We start from the raw sequence: 13,522 nt of genomic DNA, 5'->3' as shown, positions 1-13,522 counted from the left end.
AACCAATATTAAAATTGCTAATTCATCCCTAAACACTTTAAATAAAAATTTTCTTACCAATTCTATTTGAAATCTAAGCTCGAAATGCTATAAACGTTACAACAAAGAAGAAAATAAAAATGAATAAGAGTTAGATTGTTCTATTTGAAACACTTTTTCTCTTATTATTGTCAGAATAACAATTAGCTAATATATTAACAAAAACTAAAATTAGAATTAATATCGGAGTACATCACTAAAATTAACAATACATGCTACATTTGAAAATAAATACAAAATATAAAATTATTTGACAATTAAGCTAATTGGTTTTCTATTAATTATATTTTGCTTGGTTTGTTTGGTGCACAATGCTTCATATATATATATATATATATATATATATATATATATATATATATATATATAATATACTTTCATCTTTTTTATTTTTCTCATTCTGATAACTTTGGATCCTATTAGTGGTTAAAATCCTAAAGAGAATTCCACTACTACAGTTGTAAATGAATCTAGTTGAGTTGAGTTTTTACGAGTTCGAAATCGGTTTGATTTAATCTGGCAAAAAGCTCAAACTCAATTCGAGCTTTTATATTTAAGCTCAAACTCAAGCTCCACTTATTTTGAAATGAGCTTGTGAATAGTTCAAACTTGGTTCGTAAATAACTTATTTATTATGTTAAACGATTAAAGTTGAAATAAAAGTTCTAGTTCATTAAGCATTTTTTTAATACGAATTATTATTATTATAAACAATTATTACAGTTATTATTATTATTATATATAAATATATATGTATATTATATAGGTAAAATAAAATTAATTTAAACTTAAATTCGAGTCATTTAATGAGCCCATGAACAAGCCCATTCATAAGCTGCTAATGAACTAAATTTTGCTAAGCTAAAGTTTTGCTCTTTGGAGTTCGAAACTAAGATCGAGTTTAGCTTAATTAATTTAACAAATAATTTGAAATAAGTTTTTTATTAAATCGAATTCCGAAGAACTGATGAGATGTTTGGTTTATTTACGGCCTTATTTAACGCTATAGAGTAAAAAAATTTGTACAGGTATATAATATACTTCCTTATAATTATTATGAGCAAATTAAAATTTCAGAAAGTGTGAAAACTCGAGCAGCTAAATCCTTGAGTACATAATTAAATCTATTAAATTTAAATTTATCTTCTACACTTTTAAGCGAGTCTACCAACAATTTCAAACCCTAATACGACGTATCTCTGTAAATGTGAGGACAACATATTTTTCTTGCAATTAATGACATTTGTCCACCTTGGTCCATATGCTGTCCTTCTTTTAAACATGGTTACCCCACTCCTGACCCTTAAGTCTTTCTTAAGTCAATCATGTTTACCAAGTGAATGACCTTCCAAGCCTGCAACAACATTTACAATCGCATCTTCCATTTTTGTACCTTTTAGCTGAAAAATCCAACTGTCCCACACTAATGGGTGCTCTTTTTTTTATGTTTATCGTTTCCAAATTACTCTTTTTATTGTTTAAATTCACAATTGGAATGGATACCCTTACTTTAAACCAATCTACTGATGATGGCAAGACATTAGTTTCGCAAAGTGGAACTTTCGAGCTTGGTTTCTTCAGTCCTGGTAGCACCAAGAATCATTACTTGGGAATTTGGTACAAAAATATCCCAGGCAGAACCGTTGTTTGGGTGGCCAATCGAAGCAATCCAATGAAAAACTCCTCTGGTTTGTTGATGATAGACAAGACGGGAAATCTTCTACTTGTTAGCGAGAATAAGCATGTTGTTTGGTCATCAAACTTGACGAAAGAAGTCCTTAATCCAGTAGTACAGCTCTTAGATTCAGGAAATCTTGTATTAAGAGATGGAACTAATGGGGATTCTGGAGCCTACTTATGGCAGAGTTTTGATTATTCGAGTGATACATTACTGAGTGAACTTGAAGACCGGACTTGACCGACGTCTAACCTCATGGAAGAATTGGGATGATCCATCACCAGGAGACTTTGTTTGGAGAATATTAGTGCATAATAATCCTGAATCGATCATGTGGAAAGGCTCGAAGATCTACTTTAGAACAGGCCCATGGAATGGCTTTACAACAGTGGTACGCTACAGTTAAGGCCTAACCCATATTTTGATTTCAACTTTGTCAGTAACGATAAAGAGGTTTACTATATTTTCTATCCAAAAAAGAAATCTATAATTTCAAGACTTGTAATGAACCAAACAACCAATAGGCGTGAGCGGTACACATAGGATGAAGCAGCTCAGTCTTGGACTATGTACTCATATCTGCCATCAGATTACTGCAACAACTATGGCCTCTGTAGTGCATATGGAAATTGTATAATTAGCCAAATCACCAGTCTGTCAATGTTTTAAAAGGTTCCATCCTAAATCGCCAGAGCAGTGGAACACAAGGGATTGGTCTCAAGGGTCTATGCGCAACAGACACTAAACTGCAGCAAGAATGAGGACGGGTTTATCAAATTCGCAGGGTTAAAGTTGCCCGATACTACATTTTCTTGGGTAGATAGAGGTATGAACCTTGATGATTACAGAGCTAAATGTTTACTCAACTGTTCTTGCACTGCGTATTCTAACTTTGATATTAGAAATGGTGGCAGTGGCTGCGCCCTTTGGTTCTATGATTTGATTGATATTAGAGAAACTCCCTCTATCGAACAGGATTTATACAGTCGGATGTCAGCTTCTGAATTAGGTATGTTTTCTTTGCATTAGTCTCTCCAATTCCATATTGTATAAATTAGCAAGCAGGAAAAATCGCTTATGTATTCAATCATTTCAACTTAGAGCCCATTTAGTTCACTCTCGAATTTAAATAAAAAAACTAAAAGAAAATTTAAAACAGAATGAGGACTTTTAATAAGTTGTTTAATTGAATACGGACTAAGAATTAGAAACTTAATTTTTCAAATTTATTTAAAATATCATGTATTTTTTTAATTATTTATTTTATTATAATTTATTATTTCAAGAATAAATATTTTTATCACTTGGAACTCACTTGAAAGAAATCGTGAGTATATTATTATTTATATTTTACTTATCTTTAAATCATTTTTTTTTCTAAATTTATTTTACCACTTCATAATTAGTTAATTTGATTTTATAAGTATGAGAAATGCATTTCCTTAGGAGAATCCAATCTAATTTCATACTGTTATTTGAGCAAACCAAATACCAACATTCAGAATTATCCATGTCAATTCCGATTTCAATTTTCACCCTTTTTTTATTACAAAATGTTTATTTTCACCTTGTTTTTTATTAGTCGAAAAGAGCTTTGATAGAACATGCACATATTGCGCACACTCTTTAATCTCTATCCATTCTTCTCTTTAAAAATTTATCATGTCAATTTTGTCTTTAACTTGGTTTCCTCTTTTGAGTAAAAGCTGACCTCAAGGTTGTGAAAGATGAACCTGATAAGAAGATAATGATGATAATAATCCCTACCATTACCTTGGTTTTTGGAGTTTTATTAGTAAGCTATTGTTACTTATACAAGCACAGGACAAAGTTAAAAGGTATACTTGCGAATCTTTACTGTGTCCAATAAAAATATGGTTATATTATGTATTGGAACTCAATCTTTAGTTAATTTTTGCACCTCTATGTAGATAAAAATGAGATTGATGAAGACCTGGAGTTGCCATTGTTTGACCTTGTCACTGTATCACACGCAACCAACAAATTCTCATTTAGTAATAAGCTTGGAGAAGGTGATTTTGGATCTGTCTACAAGGTAAGTTTACAACGTGCGAGGAAAATGTCAACAGAAACATAAATATTCACATATTAAAATTGATGATCTTTTATAGGGAACACTATAAGATGGAAAAGAGATTGATATTAAAGGCTGTCAAGTACTTCTAGACAAGGAGTGACAGAGTTCAAAATGAAAGTAAAATTAATCGCAAAACTTCAACATCGAAATTTTGTAAAGCTTCTTGGCTGCTGCATTCAAGGAGATGAAAGAATGCTAATTTACGAATACATGCCAAATAAAAGTCTGGACTTCTTCATTTTTGGTATGGTTTCCTCAAATCCAGATAAAATTCAACTAGCTTGGTCAAAGTAATATGTGTATATAGTCATTTCAGTTTCTTTGGTGTATAATAAAATGAAATCTGTCAGATCAAACAAGAGGTAAACTATTAGATTGGTCCAAGCATTTCAATATTGTGTGAGGAATTGCTAGAGGGCTTCTCTATCATCATCAAGATTCAAGATTGAGGATTATACATAGAGATCTCAAAGCCAGTAATCTATTGCTCGATAATGAGATGAATCCGAAAATTTCAGATTTTGGCATGGTCAAAACTTTTGGAGCAGATCAAACTGAAGGAAATACAAAAAGAGTGGTCGGAACATAGTAAGTATTATAGTTAAAAAGCTAGTATCATATACTTAGTGTATGCATTTATTAGTTTGCTTCGTACGTTAAACTTTGTAGTGGTTATATGGCGCCAGAATACGCCACTAATGGGCTATTCTCAGTAAAGTCCGACATTTTTAGCTTCGGTATCCTGATGCTAGAGATAATAAGTGGAAAGAAAAATCGTGGATTGTATCATCCAGACTATAGTGTTAACCTAATAGGATATGTAAGTTGAGAGTTAAATCACTTTACTTTTTTCATTTCTATCAAAGTATGCATCAACAGGAGTGTTTGATATGTTTCAGGCATGGAAACTATGGAAAGAAGAAAATTCCTTGGAGTTGGTTGCTCCATTAGTAAGAGAGTCATGCCATCTATCAGAAGTGACACGATGCGTCCATATTAGCCTCCTATGTGTACAACAGCATGCTGAGGACAGGCCACGCATGGCCTCTGTTGTGTTGATGTTAAGTAGCGAGATTTTATTATAGCAGCCTAAAGAACCTGGCTTTTATAAGGACAAAGGTCCACTTGAAGCAGAATCTTCATCAAGCAAAATTGAATCATCTTCAACTAATGAAATGAGTTTCTCATTGTTAGAGGCCTGATAGGAGGTAAATTATAAGGGTTTTAATATGGCAAAGTTGGCAGCATTGCTCTTCACATTCTTGTTCACTCTTTCTATTATCAAGTGAATCTCCATTATGCATATGTAGGGACTTTTCCTGACAATAACTACAATAGTACGGTTGGTGTTGCTTCAACAACGCGATTTGCAACTTCAAATCGCATGAAGAACTGAAATCGTGTGGAGCGTGTAATTTTTGTTTGCAGTCATAAGAATGTATCTTATTTAGGGATGAAAAGCGAATTTATAAGCATATTTGCATTGGACTTTAGACGAATATCCTTCGTCTACAAATGAGGCTCTTACTCCATAAAGAGAATATCCTTTGGAAATTTTTTCATTTAATTAGTTTAACACTCTAATTTTTTATATAATTTAAGAGACACTTAAAAATTTATTTTTTTCTAATAATTTAACACTTATTAACATGTGTCTTCATTCAATACGTCTGTATATATTGACAAAAATATTTTTTTATTACCAAAAAGATAAAGTTTAAATATACGTAAATTAAAATTTTAATAATATTGTTCCTTTAGTAAACAAAAAATTCAGATATGACGAATTATCCAACCTAAAAATACATATTTTCTCCGGATTGAACTAGAGAATTGTTGCATATATATATATATATATATATATATATATATATATATATATAATGTTCAACGTATTTTACGAAAACATAGCAAATCATCTGTTTTTATTTGTTAAAATGAAAAAAAAAAAATCTGACGTGGAGAGTTGCCTTATTACATAGGTCAGGAGGGACTAAGAAGTCTATGCATGCGGACATAGCATTGCTTTTCAAGCTACCGATGTCAAGGTGTTGTCAAAAGGAAGTGTGTGAACAGTAGTTCAACACAAGGCGACTCATGATGCATAAAATAAAAGCTGACAATTCTCTGGATTATCTAATCCAACTTTTAGGTTGTTGATAAATATGTTTGGATCATAAAGGGAATCTATTTATAATGAGGTAAAAGTTTAAATTTAAACAAATTGATCTGTTTTATCCGTTCGAATCGAATTGATAGTCTAACATATAGTACAATAATAAATATACATAAATAGATATATTTAATTAAAATAGAATCTAAAAAAAAATTAGTTGCTGATTACAGTAATGTATTTATTCTTTCAGTATCTTAGTTTATTAGCTTGATCAAATTATGATTTCTTGTACTTTGATCTTGGAATTTTTTCACTTGCAATTGAGTTGTTTAGGTCTATTTTTGGGTGCATTTGAGTAGATTTTTTCGCTATTTCTTTTTATTTTCTCGCCTTTTTGAGATATATTTTATTGTTGGCATATTATAATTATATTAAGATTGTAAGAACTGATTCCCATCGCTAATAAAATGGGTTTGTAATCAAACCCATATGCAGTAATTACAATGCATTTGAGTGATGGTTATACTTGTGATTTTTTTTCTCGGTTATATAAGGTGTGATTGGTGTTCGAATTCAGAACCTAACATCTCTAGGCACATCTCAATAAATTAAAAATCAGCGGTGAAGGTGTTGGATTACCCCACTCGGGCAAGGACGTCTGATCCTTTGCTGCTCAGCTTCTAATTCTTTTCTCAGCATAGAATATACTTTTTTTGTGCTGCTCCAAGACTTCTATTTAAGAAGCAAGGATTGAATGAATGAAATAAGAAAATTTTTGTGTTAACATTTAATATTTAAAAGCTTTTGATTAGTTAAATATCAACTTGTCCCCTTTCTTTTCACACGGTTTCATTCCGAAGTTCTCAAGTCTCAAATACTTGTTGCTAGACTCACTCTCAAGTCTCAAATACCAAAAACAGTTGAAGTTGCTAATTGATAGGGGCTGCGCGGACGCAAGCCCCCACTGTCACAAATTATGACGTAGGCTCTCCCACTTGGGGAGACCTTAGACAGGTGCACCTCCTAAGTGCGATGGAGGCCAACTCTCTAGACCATGGACCTTCTTGATCGCCCATTGACCCCGTCCAGGTAAGTATGTTTGCCAGGTACTATTTGCTCTTTTTTTATACTTCTTGTTTGCTACTTCTGGTTTACAGTTCTTCAATGTGGGATTAAAGTGCCTCACAATTTCAAGTATCTTATCTGATGTTTGTTTGCTAGTTATTTGTGCATGTGCAAATCTTCTTTCTTCAACTATTGATTTTGATATGCAATTGAAGAAAAGCTTGTTTTTATTTTAAGGGGAACCATTAAAAAATTAAAAATAAAATTTAGCAAAAGAATACTATATAATTATAATTATCTAGTTTTTATATGAATATGTTAGTGAATTATGAGTATTTTCACTTGAATATAGATGATTGATAGGTAAGTTTATTATTAAAACCAATAATATGTGCCACTCATTTTATTTCTTTGGTGTATAGGTAGTAATGATTATTGTTGGGTATTATACTTATATTAGTGTTGTCAATTTATCTATAAAAGATTTAATTGCTTTTTCGATTCATGGAAATTAACATTGTGTTGAAGAGGAATTTAGGATTTATGAGAGTGATCTAGCAAAAGAATTCATCAACTTAGAGTTGATGAACAAGTTCTCAAGGCGAAAGAAAGTGATTAAAATAACATAGCAATCCGTTTTGCCTTTGTTATCTCACAATTTTATAAAATTTAATTTAACTTTAAAACTGAAGTCATGGGATATTAAAAAAAATGTGATAAATGTTTTCTTTCTTTTCTTATACTTCATTCAAGGAATTAATTAAAAGATGTAGTAATATAATTAATAATTTTTACTACATTATACATTTTCTCATTAATTTTTATTTTAATATTTTAAATATAATTTACCTTATTTAAGGAACTAGTTAAAACTTAAAAGTGGAACTCTAATATGGGATTTTACTATTGAAATAAATTTCTACTAAATATTTACAATTACATTTCTTAATTTATTGATGGGTGTTCATGGTGTTCACATCGATCTATTATGCACCTCCGCATCTAGCATTAGGTAGCCCTCATACAATAACTATCATAGCTCTATCCTATCTTTTGTTTTATCTCTTCTAGAACAATGATAAACACTTTTTTTGATTATGGGGCTATTACCAGAAATTCAATGTGTAATCTTGGCATTCGACTTGTATTCTTGAATAATCTTATTTTTCAATTATTCAACTATTTCATTTTACCAAGTTCAAAGTTAATCAGATTAGTCAACATTTATATATTTCTATACTAGAAAATATATATTATTGCATCTAGGAAAAAGAAATCGAAGAATGTCCTCATATAACTTTGAAATTATCGATAGATACTATCGAAAAATAAATGTTCTAAATCAATTAATGGAGTTACTTTATAACAAAATACGATCCAAAAAAATCATTTTAATAGAATAAATAATCAAGTCATGCTTTATTGATTGATTGTATCATTAATCATTTCTTTATTTTATTTTGGTGCGAGGAACTTATCATGAATCCATTGATTTTTGCTGCTTCCATTATTAGTGCGGGTAACCAATTGAAAAGAATGTATCCAATGATTTATGTCGCTTCCGTTATTGCTACTGTAACCAATTGTAAGGGATGTATCGAACATATATCAATATACTAAGCAATTAGAACAACAATGTGCAAAATGAAGAAATGGAGATACCACTCTTTGAATTATCTTCCATAGCTAATGCCATCAATAACTTCTCAATCAAAAACAAATAGGAGAAGGTGGTTTTGGACCTGTTTACAAAGTAAACTTTCTTATTCAAAATTTATTATTGTCCTTCAGAATGATTAGGCACTTGTTTGATAAGAAAAGCACAATTGTCGCTGATAAAAAATTGCTATTCTTACAAGATACACTAATGGATGAAAGAGAAGTTATTGTAAAGAAGTAATCAAGGAGTTCTATACAAGGATTAAGTGAGTTCAAAAATGAAGTCATATTAATTGCTAAACTTTAGCATCGAAATCTTGTAAAGCTTCTTGGTTGTTGCATTGAAGGAGAGGAGAAAATGCTTGTTTATGAGTACATGTCAAACAAAAGCCTAAACTCCTTCATTTTTAGTTTATATCGCTCAATACCTAATAAATTCTATTGGCATAATGTAACAATATAATAAATATATATGTATATAACATATTGTCAATGCTATACTTTGGATAATACTAGATCAAATAAGAAGTAAAATACTAGACTAGGCAATAGCATTATCTGTAGGATTGCTAAGGGACTTCTTTATCTACATCAAGATTCAAGATTGAGGAGTATACATAGAGATCTCAAAGCAAGTAACATCTTACTTGATAAGGAGATGAACCTGAAAATTTCAGATTTTGGTATGGCGAGAACTTTTGAAGGTGAACAGATTGAAAGAAATACAAATAGGGTGGTTGGAACATAGTACAATAGAATCTCTATAAAATAATAATCTTGGGACTAGAAAAAATTATCTTATAGAGGTTATTATTTTATCGATAAATTAATATTTTATTAATTTATCGATAAGTTAATATTTATTATTTTAGAGAATAGTTAATATTTTATATATCATTTTTTATTAAATTCATATAAAATTAATGAAGGAATTAAAGAATTTAGAAATGATCTTTGATATTCTAGATGCATGGTGGACGATGGTGCATTGTATCAGAGCTAATTTTGGAAATAATGTGGTTTAAAATGCAATACATATATGTACGTTCATTAGAATATGAAGTGTTTCAAGTGCACAATAAAATGTTTATAAATAGAAATATGCACTTTAATTTCATATATCAAAATGTAACATATGTATCTTCTCCTCTATGGCTTCTCATTTAAAAGATGTAAAAAAAATCTACATTAATAGATGAGATGCGAAAAGCATTATGTGAGTACAAAAATGAGCATCCATATTTAAGTCAAAGAGATTTGTAACAATGGGTTCAATAAAAGTTTGGTTTCTCCCTCAACCAAGGAACAATATCAAATACTCTCAAAAGGTCAGCAGAATATTTGTCAAAAGATATAACAAATAGCAATGTTAAAAGGTACAAATCAGCCAAATATCCTGAATTAGAAAATGTATTGTATGAATGGTTTCTCCAATATTAAGAGAAAGTGAACATGACCGGAGAAATTATTCAAACTAAAGCAAAAGAGTTTCCACATAAAATGTATGGTGATGCAGATTCAGACTTTAATTTCTCAAGTGGTTGGCTAGAGTGGTTCAAGGCGAGACATGGAATTAAGTCTTATTGGAAATTCGGTGAAAGTGGTTCAGTTGTCATGGAGAGTATTTAAAATGCTTTATCTGAAATTCAAGCTAAATTGGACAAGTTTCATTCGAAGGCTATTTATAATATGGATGAAACAGGATTATTTTTATTGTTTGCAAGCTGATCATTCACTAGCTACAAAGCAATTAGAAGAACAAAAAAGGAACAAAAGGAAAGACTTACTGTTGCTGTTTGTTGCAATGAAGATGGTTCAGATAAAGTACCTTTGTGGATTATTGTAAGTTTGCTAATCCCATATGCTTTAAAAATATGAATATTGCAATCTTAATTGTCATTATCGAGCCAACAAGAAAGCATTGATGACTGGATTACTTTTTCAAGAATTTTTTCATTGGTTTGACAATAGAATGACCGGTAGAAAACTGCTGCTTATCATAGACAATTGCTCAGTCCATCCCAAGATTATCGAAGGCTTGAGAAATATTGAATTATTCTTTTTGCCTCCAAATACAACATCAAAAATCAACCATGTGATGCTGAAATTATTCGAACACTTAAGGTTTATTATCGGCATCGTTTTTATTCTAGTATTTTGGAAGGCTATAAGATGGGAGCAATAAATCCTGAAAAAATTAATGTGCTAGATGCTATCAATTTTATTAATGCTGCTTGGAATATTAAGGTGAAGACAATAACTATTGCAAATTGTTTCAAACATTGCAAAATTCTATCCGAGGAAGGTATGCCTCTAGAATAAGAAATTGCTAACGTTAAAGGGATTCATGGACTTGAAGAAATTATTTCTAATCCGCACTATAGAAATGCCATGAACATCGAGCAGATTTTGAAATATCCTAGTGAAAATGAAGCTTTAATGGAATCACTAACAAATGAAAAAATTAATGAAGGAGTAATGGGTGTGTCAGCTAATGACGATCAAGATTCAAATGATAGTAATGTTTTACCACATGTTTCTCCAAAAGAGGCTTTTCTTGCGGTAGAGACCTTGAAAAATTACTTGCTTCAACATGAGAAAAATATACCATATGTGGTCTACGCTTTGCAAATGATTAAAGATGAAATTGAATTTAGTTCACTTGCAAAGAAGAAACAATTAATTATAGATACATATTTTAGAAAAGAATAAAATTTAAAAATAGAAGTTATCTAGAAAGTGCTTTATTTTATGAGTTTATATAGTATATGTAATTTTCATATGTATTTAATAAATTATTATTTTATATTTTCAATGGGCTTTAAGAAATTTTTTTAAAAATTATTATCTTATAAATTTAGCAAAATTATTATTTTATCCCATTGGCCTAAATCGGGATCGAAAAAAATTATTATTTAGTCGATGTTATTAATTTATTAAATATTAATTTATCGAGGTTGTACTGTAAACTTCTTATATATACACCAAGCTTTTATATAGTTTACTTTATCTCAAAATTAATCAGCTTCACTTGTAAATTGTTTTATAGTGGATATATGGCGCCAGAATATGCTTGGGATTTTTTCAGTGAAATCCGACGTTTTTACCTTTGGGGTACTAGTGTTGGAGATAATAAGTGGGAAGAGAAGTAGAGGGTTATATCATCCATATGCTAGTCAGAACCTTATTCTTTGCCTATTTCTTTCCTATCAGCTTTTCTATATATGCACTAATTAAAGATATTTCTTACGATGTTTTAGGCATGGAATTTATGGAAAGAAGGCAAATCCATAGAATTAGTTGATTCATTATTGGGGATTCATGCAGTATCTCTCAATTGAAGAGATGTTACCATATTGGTCTGTTATGTGTTCAACAGCATACTGATGACAGGCCATGCATGTCATCTGTGGTTTTGATGTTAGGCAGCGAAATTCCATTGCCTCAGCCCACAGAAACTTGCAAGGAAAAAGATTCACTTCAAACAGAATCTTCATCTAGTATGTTTGAGTCATTTTCTACCAATGGGTTGTCATTCTCACATGTAGAGGCTCGTTAGAGGATCACTATTAGATAGCAGCTTGCCTTAACTACTTACTTTTGTATTGGAGTGTTGAATCATTAGTTAATGGATTTTGTACCCTGTACTTATAAACAGTTCTTGTATAAAAGCAAGATCTGCAGCTTAATTTCTAGGCAAAAACACCCATTCTTCCTATTCACGTAATGCTACTAGCTTTGCGGATGGATTCAGATCTCTGAAATTTGTTGGTATTATGGTCAGACACGGAAGCAGTAAAAAACTTTCAGCTTCATGAAAGTTACCATCATTTTGCCTAGGAGGCTAGGAAAAAGCCTGGCATGGCAACATTTTCTATATCAATATATAAAACCTTAGGCTTAGAAGGGCCAAATAACATTCACTATTTTACAACAGGAAACAGATTTCCAGTCAATTGCCAAATAGGTACCCAGCAAAGTCATGAAGAATCTTGGCCCTGTACTTATTTTCTTTTCTTGCATAACTAATTGTAAGTTCTTCAACCATTGTAAAGCAAAAAGCAGAGAAAATAGACTTAAAAACTTTTAAACAACTCTTAAGATCCTTAATGCTTAGACCAATCAAAGCTAGTGTAAGCATGATGGTTTTGGAGCATCAGCTTGAAATTTTTTAATAGAAACAGGAATTATTTTTTTTGATGGGTAGTTCTCAAAGCTAATTAGAGATAGCTTGTCAAAGTTTAATTGCTAATATGATATTTGAATTTACTGATTAAGTAAATATAATTTGTTTTCAGTTTCTAGTTCCCGGTGCAATTAATCTTTGTCTCACCTTATATATATATATATATATATATATATATATATATATATATATTTATATATATACATACTCAAATAATTTGACCAAGACAGACACCAATCTAGACCTTGTCTAAGCATGAGGTTTATTAAGCATCATCAGCTCATTATGACCTGCTTGATTCCAATGAATTTGATGCAACATAATCTGACCAAGCCATATTTATGATTTACCAATGACTGATTAATTATCTTACCAAGCCAAAAATTGATGCCCATTTCAGATAAAAATAAATAAAATATTTTATGTAAATTCAACTCTGATTCTATAAATCTCCATAGTAATTAAAGAAAAATTACATTATTATGAACAACTAGAATCCACCAGAAATCAATTTAGTATATTATGCAAAGATCATAGAGCCCCAACTGCTATTATGCCAAGCTACCTGTCAAAATCATTTCTAATTTTAAAAGAATAGTAATATCAATTATATTAATAGTATTAATTTATATAATATTAGAAATAATAAATAAATATTTTAAATATAAAATTTTATATTAT

The 13,522-nt window shown here is 30.5% G+C and overlaps 1 non-coding gene and 2 pseudogenes across 1 annotated transcript; 2 read left to right on the top strand and 1 right to left on the bottom strand.

Moving 5' to 3' along the window:
• Positions 1 to 1,316: 1,316 nt before the first annotated feature.
• On the top strand, positions 1,317 to 5,331 carry LOC8288705 (annotated as a pseudogene).
• Positions 5,332 to 6,867: 1,536 nt separating this feature from the next.
• Positions 6,868 to 7,028, bottom strand: LOC112536380. The gene has a single exon (XR_003080404.1). It is a non-coding gene; the product is annotated as a U1 spliceosomal RNA (small nuclear RNA).
• On the top strand, positions 6,986 to 12,214 carry LOC112536378 (annotated as a pseudogene).
• The last annotated feature ends 1,308 nt before the right edge of the window (positions 12,215 to 13,522 follow it).

This window comes from Ricinus communis, chromosome 9 (genome assembly GCF_019578655.1).
Source record: "Ricinus communis isolate WT05 ecotype wild-type chromosome 9, ASM1957865v1, whole genome shotgun sequence".
Taxonomy (NCBI): Eukaryota; Viridiplantae; Streptophyta; class Magnoliopsida; order Malpighiales; family Euphorbiaceae; genus Ricinus; species Ricinus communis.
Note: the sequence above shows the minus strand (reverse complement) of the source record. Positions and strands in the feature narration are given on the sequence as shown.